Source organism: Camelus ferus, chromosome 9 (assembly GCF_009834535.1).
Source record: "Camelus ferus isolate YT-003-E chromosome 9, BCGSAC_Cfer_1.0, whole genome shotgun sequence".
In the NCBI taxonomy this organism is placed as follows: Eukaryota; Metazoa; Chordata; class Mammalia; order Artiodactyla; family Camelidae; genus Camelus; species Camelus ferus.
The window spans coordinates 19,999,353-20,009,651 of record NC_045704.1 but is presented as its reverse complement, the minus strand read 5'-3'; positions in this window follow the sequence as shown (position 1 = coordinate 20,009,651).

Genomic DNA, 10,299 nt, shown 5'->3' with positions numbered 1-10,299 from the left:
ATATTAACTCATTTACTCCTTACAGCTAAAATATGATTCCTTAGTGGACAAAGCAGAACATCCATGCAAAGCAGCAGGTCAGAATTGGGGAAACCTAAAAATTTTGGACTATAAGTGGGAGTGTTTGGACTCTAAGTGAGTGTTGATACAGACACAAATAGTAGAACTCTAACACTTACAACCAGTTTTAGGATGTTTCTAAAGAGAATGAGTTGGATAAACCAATTAAAGAAAATTAAGATTCACTGAGACGAATACAGAACTTACATTTAGATCAAGACAAGAACAGAGAGGACTGCTATTTACTCCCAAAAGCCAATAAACATAGAAATTTGTACTGTACCATAAGAAAGCATCAGCCCCAGGTAATTATGTGGGTGAATCTAGGTAATTTCAAAAGCATTTAAACTGTTACATACCATAGAAAAAGAACAAAGTTTGTAAAAATTTTTATCAAGTGGCTGTAAAATGAAACTAAAAGGAGATTGAGGGAAGAAAACTACAAACTACTCAATATTCACTGAATGTGTAGATATATTGAGTAGCTCCAATTTGCCAGATACTGTTTTAGGTGTGAGGAGACAACATGATCAATACAAAGACCGTGTCCTCAGTGGAGTTAAATTCCGGAGGCTGAGAAAGTTAATGCTTAAATATAAAACAATTGATTTTGTAGACCCAGAAAACTAAAGAATAACAAAATAAACTGAAGCATATTAAACAGCCTAGGCTGAAGAGACTCAATAACGTTTTCAGTTAACTCCTAATTCACAGATTCTTTGCAGTTCCAACCAGAATTCCCCAATGGGCATTTTTGCCCCTTAATTTCACAATTTTGTTTTCAAATTCATCTATGAAGTATGAATTCTCAAGAACAGCAAGAAATTATTGAATCTGATCTATTTATAGAAATTCTGCATATGATAAAAATGGTTTATACCAGTAGAGAAAGTACAGTATAATTGACAATATACATCACAGTAATAAGGGAAACACAAGTAAAACCACAGTAACTATTTCAAAATCATCACATTGACAAAAGCCTCACAGTACCAATTACCAGAAAGATGTGAAGCAATGGGAATAGCATACAGTGCATTTGGAAATAGTTTTTTAAAAAGGATAATTTGTCAATGTCTAGTAAAGTTGAAGATGTGGATACTCTGACTCAGCAATTTTGCACTTGAACCTCTACAGAGTCTCTCCTGTTCAGGGAGATGTACATGAAGACCCACTTCAGTGTTGTTTGTGAGAGTGAAAGCAATCAGAATTACCATTAGGATTTAAAAATGTTAGAACTCAAAATGAGCAAACTAGAGATATGGATACATCTCAGAAACTATAGAAACTGAACTAGAGGGTAATTTGTATGATATGGTTCCACTTACTTATATAAAGTTTGAAAACATGCAAATCAACGCTGTATTTTCCATGGCTAAATGCCATATGGAAATAGTGTAATAACATTCATGGAAATGATCATCAAATTGTGATGACCTCTGGAGAGGGAGAAAAATGAGACTGAGGTAAGGATGCAAAGGGAGATATCTTTTCATCACTTATATGCCTAAAAAATTAATATGGGTAATTCTTCTAAATTGATAAAGCTGGTTGTGGGTTTTTATTCTTTGTATCTTTCTGTATATTTAAACTATTTCATAATTAAAACAACATTTAAGTAATGTCTTCCTTTTGTCAGTTATTTCTTTACTATACCTCACGTATGCCATATTCACCATTCATCCAGACTATATTCACCATTTTCTTCAGAAAGAAACTCATATACAGTCGACTTCCAGATGTAAACACTGTTAACAATTAGGTGATTATCCTTTCAGGAATCAGTGTTTTGAGGAATACTGTTTTCACACTGACAGTTTTATAGCCTATTAATGACATGTTATTATCCCTGTTAGTCTCCCCCATCCCCACTGGCTTTGAGGTATGATTGACAAAATTGTATATATTTAAAGTGTACAATGAAATGTTTTGATATATTTATACATTGTGAAGTGATTACCACAATCAAGCTAATTAACATATCCATCACCTCGCATACTTACCATTTGTGTGTGTGGTAAGAACATCTGAGATCTACTGCCTTTGCAAATACCAAGTATACAATACACTATTATTAACTATAGTTACCATGGTATACATTAGACCTTACTCATCTTGTAACTGAAAGTTTGTACCCTTTGATCAATATCTCCCTCCCTGCTGCCCCCCATCCCTAGCCTCTGGTAACCACCATTCTGCTCTCTTATTATGAGTTCAACTGTTTTTTTAGAGTTCACATGTAACTGAGATAATATGATATTTGTCTTTTTGTGTCTGGCTTATTTCCTTTAGCATAATGCCCTCCAGGTTTATCCATGTTCTCGTAAGTGGCAGGATCTCCCTTTTTAAGGCTGAATAATATCACATTGTATATATACATCACATTTTCTTTATCCATCTGTCTACAGACACTAAGGTAGTTTCCATATCTAGGTTACTGTTAATAATGCTGTAACGAACATGGAGCTGCAGATATCACTTTGAGATCCTGATTTCATTTCCTTTTGACTATATACTCAGAAGTGGGATTGCTGGGTCATATGGCAGTTCTAATTTTAATTTTTTGAGGAACCTCCATACTGTTTTCAATAATGGATGTACCAATTTACAATCCCACCAAAAATGCACAAGGGTTCCCTTTTCTCCACACCCTGCCAACACTTGTTATTTTGTTGTCTTTTTGATGATAGCCATTCTGACAGATGAGAGGTGGTATCTGATTGTGGTTTTGATTTGCATTTGTCTAATGATTAGTGATGGTTGTGGAATCTAAACAAAGAGAAAAACCCAAACAAAACAAAATGAAAACAGACTTACAGATACAGAGAACAAATGGGTGGTTGCCAGAAGGGAGGAGGTGGGGGTATGGGGGTAGGGGAACTAGATGAAGGGGATTAAGAGGTTCAAACCTGCAGTTACATAATAAATAAGTCATGGAGATGTCATACACAGCATAAAGAAGACGGTCAATAATACTGAATAACTTTGTATGAGGACAAGTGGCTACTAGACTTGTAAGGACCATTTCACAATGTATGCAAATGTCAAATTATTATGTAGTACATTTGAAAATAACATAGTATTTATTGTATGTCAACTATTTCAACAAAAAATTAAGTTTTCCCATAATTCTTGACTTCTCAAAGAGGAAACCTCCAATTATTACTGCTTACACTCCTATTTCTGTTCTTGTAACTACTGAAATACGTCTGTGTGTAGTCCTGAGGATCTTCTGATATTCAGTGTCATTTATTCACTTGGATTTTTCACCTAAATCTCAAACCTTAAATGTCCCAAGGCAATTGCATCATATAAAAAAATATATATTATATATATATTTATATATTTAAACCAAACCAGGTCTTCTGATTTCTCTTTATATGTTAATGCCACTGTTACCCTCCAATTCAGTCAAGCTTAAAAGTAAAATTTCAAATGTTGTCTAAACAACCATCTATAGTATCCATTTGAAAAGTTATTGTGGAACTTTATGTGAATACTTATGTGGGCATATTATTGTTCTCATTACTTTAGACACTAAAGTTTTGGATCAGATTTAATGTTCTCCATAAAGGCCAAGCACATTTTGGCTGATTTTATTCCTAGGCATTTTATTTCTTATTTTATTGTTACTATTATAAATCGTGTTTTTTTAAAGTACATTATCTTATTCTTTCTTGCTGATACATGAAAGCATGATGGGTTTTTGTTTAGAATTATATTCCACACCTCTCTTATTACTATTACTTCTAATAATTTATAGATTTAAATTCTTTGGGGTTTTCTGTATCCTCTCTCAATAAAGAAAAGTTCTTTCACAGTAATCTTTTTATTGTGTCTTCTGGTTTCTTCCCTCCCCTTGCCTTCTCTCCTCCCTCCCCAACTCCATCCCTCCCTCCATTTCTTCCTTCCCTTCTTTCTGTAACACATGTTTTATTCATCTTGCTAGAACCACAGTATAATGCTGAATAGAAATAAATATACTTGTCTTGTTTCTAATTTATAAGGAAAAGTAATTCTAATGTGTTACTTTTAAGTATGATGTTTACTGTAGGTTTTAGAGGTAGATACCCTTTATCAGGTTAAAGAATTTTCTCTTAGTTAAAAAAAAAGTTCTGAATTTTACAAGTGTTTTTGAACCTCTTAAGATTATAATATGATTTCTATTTAAGCAATTAATGTGGTAGATTGTGCTAGTAGATTTTCTAATGTTAAGCTAACCTTAAATTATAGGGATAAACCAACTGCATCATGATGTGTCTGTGTATGGATATATAAAAGCTGTATTTATTTTCTAATTTTCAGTTGTTTTGAATTTATAATCATATATAAGATTGACATCTAATTTTCATTTCCTTTTAAAATTCATGTCTGTTATTGCCTCTGTGGTATTATTGGCTTTATATAATGAGTCGATGGACATTTTCTCCTATTCTCTGGAAGAATTGGTATGCAAATGGAATTGTTTCTTCAAAATTTGGGGAAACTGTCCAGTAAAATTGTCTGCCCTGATGTTTCTTTGGGGAGGGTAAGTTTAATTATTCTGATTCTTCACTGTCTATTTACATTTTCTTTTTTTTTTTTTTTTTTGGTCACTTTGGTAACTTATTTGTCTAAAAAACTTTTCATAACTACTATGTTTTCAAACTTATTAGCATGGGTTTTTTTTAATAATATTCTCTCATTTTGTATATCTCTACTATACCTCTTATTGTGTTTCTACTTTTATTTCTAATAATATTTGTACCTTCAACTCCTTTTTAAAATCAGTCTTGTCCACAGATCTTATATTTTATTAGTCTTTTAATGAACTGTCTGTATTTTGTCCATTTTTGTTTCTATGCTTTCTAGTTCATTAATTTCTACACTTATTTTCATTTCCTTTCTTTGAGTTTTCTGAAGCCCTTTAGGAATAGAAGGCTTTGTCAGTTCTGAATGGACTGCCATCTTTGTATAGGTGTTTGTGCACAGACATGTGCACTGGGGTTAGCAGGCCGGGCTGTGCTCTCCAAACTAATCCTTCTCAGAGCTGGATCAAGATGGCAGAATAGAAGGATGCGGAGCTCACCTCTTCCCATAAATACATCAAAAATACATCTACATGTGGAACAGTTCTCTTTCTGAAATCTCACATGAAATCTGGCAGAAGATCTTATACAATCAAGTCTGTGGAAAAGATCATCACATAACCAGGTAGGATGAGACAAAAAAAAAAAATAAAAGAATCAGAGCAGGACCTGCACCACTGGGAGGAAGCTGTGGAAGAGGAAAGTTTCCCTCACCCTGGGAAGCCCCTTCACCAGTGGGGAGATCAGCCTGGACAGAAAGGGAGCCTCAGAGGCTTGGAGGAGAGCACAGCAGCTGGTCTGCAGCAGGCAGAACAGAGAGAGACTGACACAGAGGATCCCCAGCCCGAGCCAGGAGCCTGCTGGTGCAGGCAGCGGCTGGTACTGAAACCTGAGCTTTGGAGAACAGACCCAGGGAGAGAACTGGGGTTGGCTGCGTGAGGACAGCCTGAAGAGGCTGGAGTGTGGTGTGGGCTGGGGTTGGGAGAGTGTGCAGCAGAGCCCAGGTCTACCATAAGAAGCCCCATTGTTGGTGTGCCCGAATGGAGGGGCAGGGCCCCATCATAGAAGCCTCCTTCTCAGCTTGCTCACAGCCAGGGCAGCTCCACCTGTAAGAGCTCTGGGAGCACTGACAGCTCGCCCTAAGGGGAGGCAAGGCTGAAATCTGAGCCCATTCCCATGGGCAATAGGACTGCAGCATTGGGGCTGAAATCTGAGCCATGTCCCAGGCAGCTTTGGTGGATTTATGCTGCCAATGCCTTTGTAAATTCAACACCTGTGGGAAATCAGAGCAGATTATTGGTAATAATCTGGTAATAAACGTCTGGGGCATTAGCAGTGGACGCATGCACTTGGAGGTGGGGCTGGGGTTAGGGTTGACTCCCTAGCTCCCAAGGCAGATCCAAGTGTATGACTATGCATGATCCTGGCAGGTCTTGGTGCCTGACTTCAGCCTGCACTGGCGGCTTTCTGAGCACAGCACCTGAGGGACATCCAGGCTGCCTGCATTTCCACAGCTGAAGCAGGGCCGAGGCTGCACTAACAACAGTATATATACTTTGTGAGCCCACATGTGGGTGACAGGCAGCACCAAGAGAGCACTTCCCAGTGGACATCTCCTGTGGGGGCATACTCAACAACAAAAAAAGCAAACAACTCCATCAAAAATGGGAAGAAGACTGAAATAGACATTTCTCCAAAGAAGACATACAGATGGCCATTAGGCACATAAAAAGATGTTCAATATCACTAATTATTAGATAAATTCAAATCAAAACCACAATAAGGTATCACCTTACACTGGTCAGAATGGCCATCATTAAAAGTCCACAAATGATAAATGCTGGAGAGGGTGTGGAGAAAAGGCAACCCTCCTACACTGTTAGTGGGAATGTAATTTGGTGCAGCTGCTATGGAGAACAGTATGAAGATTCCTTAGAAAACTAAAAATAGAGATACCGTATGATCCAGCAATTCCACTCTTGGGCATATATCCAGAGAAACTAATTAGAAAAGAGACATGTACCCCAGTGTTCACAGCAGCATTATTTACAATAGCCAAGACATTGAAGCAATCAATCTAAGTGTCCATCAACAGATGAATGGGTAAAGAAAATGTGGTGTATACACACACACACACACACACACACACACACACACACACACACACACACACACACACAGGAATACTACTCAGGCATAAAAAAGAATGAAAATGTCATTTGCAGTGAATGAATGAACCTAGAGATCATCATACAAGTGAAGTAAGTCAGACAAAGACAAATATATATCACTTATATGTGGAACAAAAAAATGATACAAATGAACATATTTATAAATCAGAAAGAGACTCACAGACATAGAAAAGAATCTTATGGTTACCAAAGGGAAAGGATAAATTAGGAGTTTGGTATTAGCAGATACAAAGTACTGTGTTTAAAATAGATTAACAATGAGGTCCTACCATATAGCACAAGGAACTATATTCAATATCTTGTAATAACCTATAATGAAAACGAATATGAAAAACAATATATATGTGTATATATAACTGAATCAGTATAGTGTATATGAGAAACTAATACACTGTAAATCACTGACACTTCAATAAAAAGAATTCTCCAATAAAAAGGGAATGTATATTCTGCTGTTAGTGGGTGGAATGTCCTATAAATATTTAGTCACAGTTCTAAGGCTAAAATAAAGGAAAAATGAGCAATGTCACTGAGATCATATTTGTATTTATGTCCTGATATATGTATGTAAGTTTTCTATAGGGTATATATTTATTCTATATCTATATGCTGAATATATCTATATAGTAAGTCATTGGACATGTGTTATTCAAACTAATAGGTACTGCCTATGTCTCCAAGGTAGTTACAATATTCACTCTCACCAGCAGATAAAATTCCTATTTCTCAAAGTCCTCATCAACTCTTGATACTTGACAACTTTATTTTTGCCAATAGACATTTGTGAGAAGGTATCTGTAGTTCTGGTTCAAATCCTTGATTACTAATGAGAATGAAAAATTTTTCTTATGTTTATTGGTAATTTATGATTTCTTTTCTGTAAAATGCGTATGAATTTCTACACTTGTCAATTATTTGAGTATTTCTGACTGAAAGGAGTTTGTATTTTCTGGATATTCATCCATCCTTATGCCAGTGATCAATTTACCACCACATAGCTCCAAATTCACTTTTCAGTACCTGCTGTGCTATAATGGACTGGCTTCTCAGCATTTTCTCCTTTACAGTGAGCACGATGTTAACATTTTCAATAGGCTTCTCTTATTGGGCCTGGTGTGCAGTGCTTTGCTTTTTCTTGCTTCTCCTGTACAGTCGTTAGTAGTGTGGGTCTATGAGAACATTCAGGTGATGTTCTGCCCCAGCCCTGTACCTAGAGAGCATATAGTCCCTTGGTAGCTCCGCAGCCCAGTCAAGGCCAACTGACCACTTTCCCGGTGCAGATAATGTGAACTGTAGCCCTTGCAGCAGCTTCTGACTCTCTCTAGGTGTCCACATACCAGTTGTGGGTCATGTATACCCTTTGTGGTTTCCCAGGGCCCTTTCAATGTAGACGCTGTGTTCTCCAAGCCTTATACCTGCACCTCAGCTCTACCAGTTGCATCTCAGTTATGTCTGACAGGTTTGTTTTCTGGCTTGCATAATGACTATAGATCTGCTCTGGCCCGGGAAACCCACCTAATTTCTCTACTATCCAGTGAGGCTGAAACCACACCTTCTATGAAGCTTGAACCCCAGACTTAGAGATGGGTCCCACCTTCAAAATTTATCCTTTCTCTGAGGTTCTTCAGCCTTTGGGTAACTTCAGAGTTCTTTTACATCATATAATTACTTTTGCTATAGTTTAATATTTATTTATATTCCATCTTGGTCCAGAACTGGAAGTAAAATATATCCCTTAATAGCCACATTAAGTATTTACATTAACTGGAATTAATAACACATTAGGATTTAGTTCTGTAGTCTTATGGAAATTACATTTTGGGCAACTGAGAGGGGATTTGCATATCACTTCTGATAATATTTCACTTAGTCACAGGACCATAACTGATAGGGGAGAATGGGAAATCTGCTATCTGGCCAGGTAGCCAGGAGCTCATGTGGTAAATGAGAATTTTAGAATTCTGGCAGAATTATGGTACATCAGTAAAAGAATAATATATAGCTATAAGAATAATATACTACCATAAAAATAAGGAAACCATATCTGAGAGGACTCAGGGACAATATATATTTTGCAAGAATGTCCACCAAAATATATCCCATCTTATATACTTTACTTGACACTCTCCCATCAAGATGTACCTGCCTAGTATGATCTTGACATTGGTCTTAGCAGTATCTTTTTGGATCTGTCTCCTCATGCAAGGGAAACAAGAGCCAAAATAAATAAATGGGACTACATCAAACTAAAAAGCTTTTACATGGTGAAGGAAGCTATCAACAAAACAAAAAGGCAGCTTACTGGGAGAAAATGGGAGAAAATATGTGCAAATGATATAGGGGTTAATATACAAAATATACAAAGACCTCATACAACTCAACATCAAAATCCAACACCCTAGTTTAAAAATGGGTAGAGGATCCTGAATAGACATTTTTCCAAAGAAGACCTACAGATGGCCAACAGACACATGAAAAGATGCACAGGATCACTAATCATCAGGGAAATGCAAATCAAAACCACAATGAGATACCACCTCACACCTGTCAGAATGGTCATTATCAAAATGACAACAAATAGCAAGTGTTGGCAAGTATGTGGTGAAAAGGGACCCCTTTTGCATTGTTGATGGGATTGTAAATTGATGCAGCCACTATGTAAAACAGTATGGAAGAGCCTCCTGAAAATTAAAAATAGAACTTCCATAGGATCTAGCAATTTCACGTCCAGGTATTTACCCAAAGAAAACAAAAACACTAATTCAAAAAGATACACGCTTCCCAGTGTTCACTACAGCATTATTTACAAGCCAAGATACAGAAGCAACCTAAGTGTCCATAGATAGATGAATGGATAAACAAGATGTGGTATATATATTCAATGGAATATTATTCAGCCATAAAAATGAAATCTTGCCATTTTTGATAACATGTACAGATCTAGGGTATTATGCTACATGAATTAAGTCAGAGAAAGACAAATACCATATGATCTCAATTATATGTAGAATCTAAAAACAAACAAAATGAAAATAGACTCACAGATACAGAGAACAGGTGGGTGGTTACCAGAGGGGAGGATGGGTGTGTGTGTGTTGGAGGGGGGGGGAATAGGTGGTTGGGACTACCAGGTACAAATCTCTAGTTATAAAATAAATAAGCATGGGAATATAATATACAGCATAAAGAATATGGTCAATAATATTATAATAACTTTGTATGGGGACAAATGGCTACTAGACTAATCAAGGCTATCATTTCATAATGTATGCAAATACCAAATATGTTATTACACCCAAAATTAACATAATATTGTATGTCAACTATATTTCAGTAAGAAAAAACATAAATTAAGTACTCCAGAAATTTAAAAAAGAAAGGTAACTGATTAAAGCAATAGAGAATGGCAGAAGTGGGATTATGTTACTTCCAAGGCTGGGTATAAGCATCTTTTTGGCATATTCTTTTTTCCAAATATG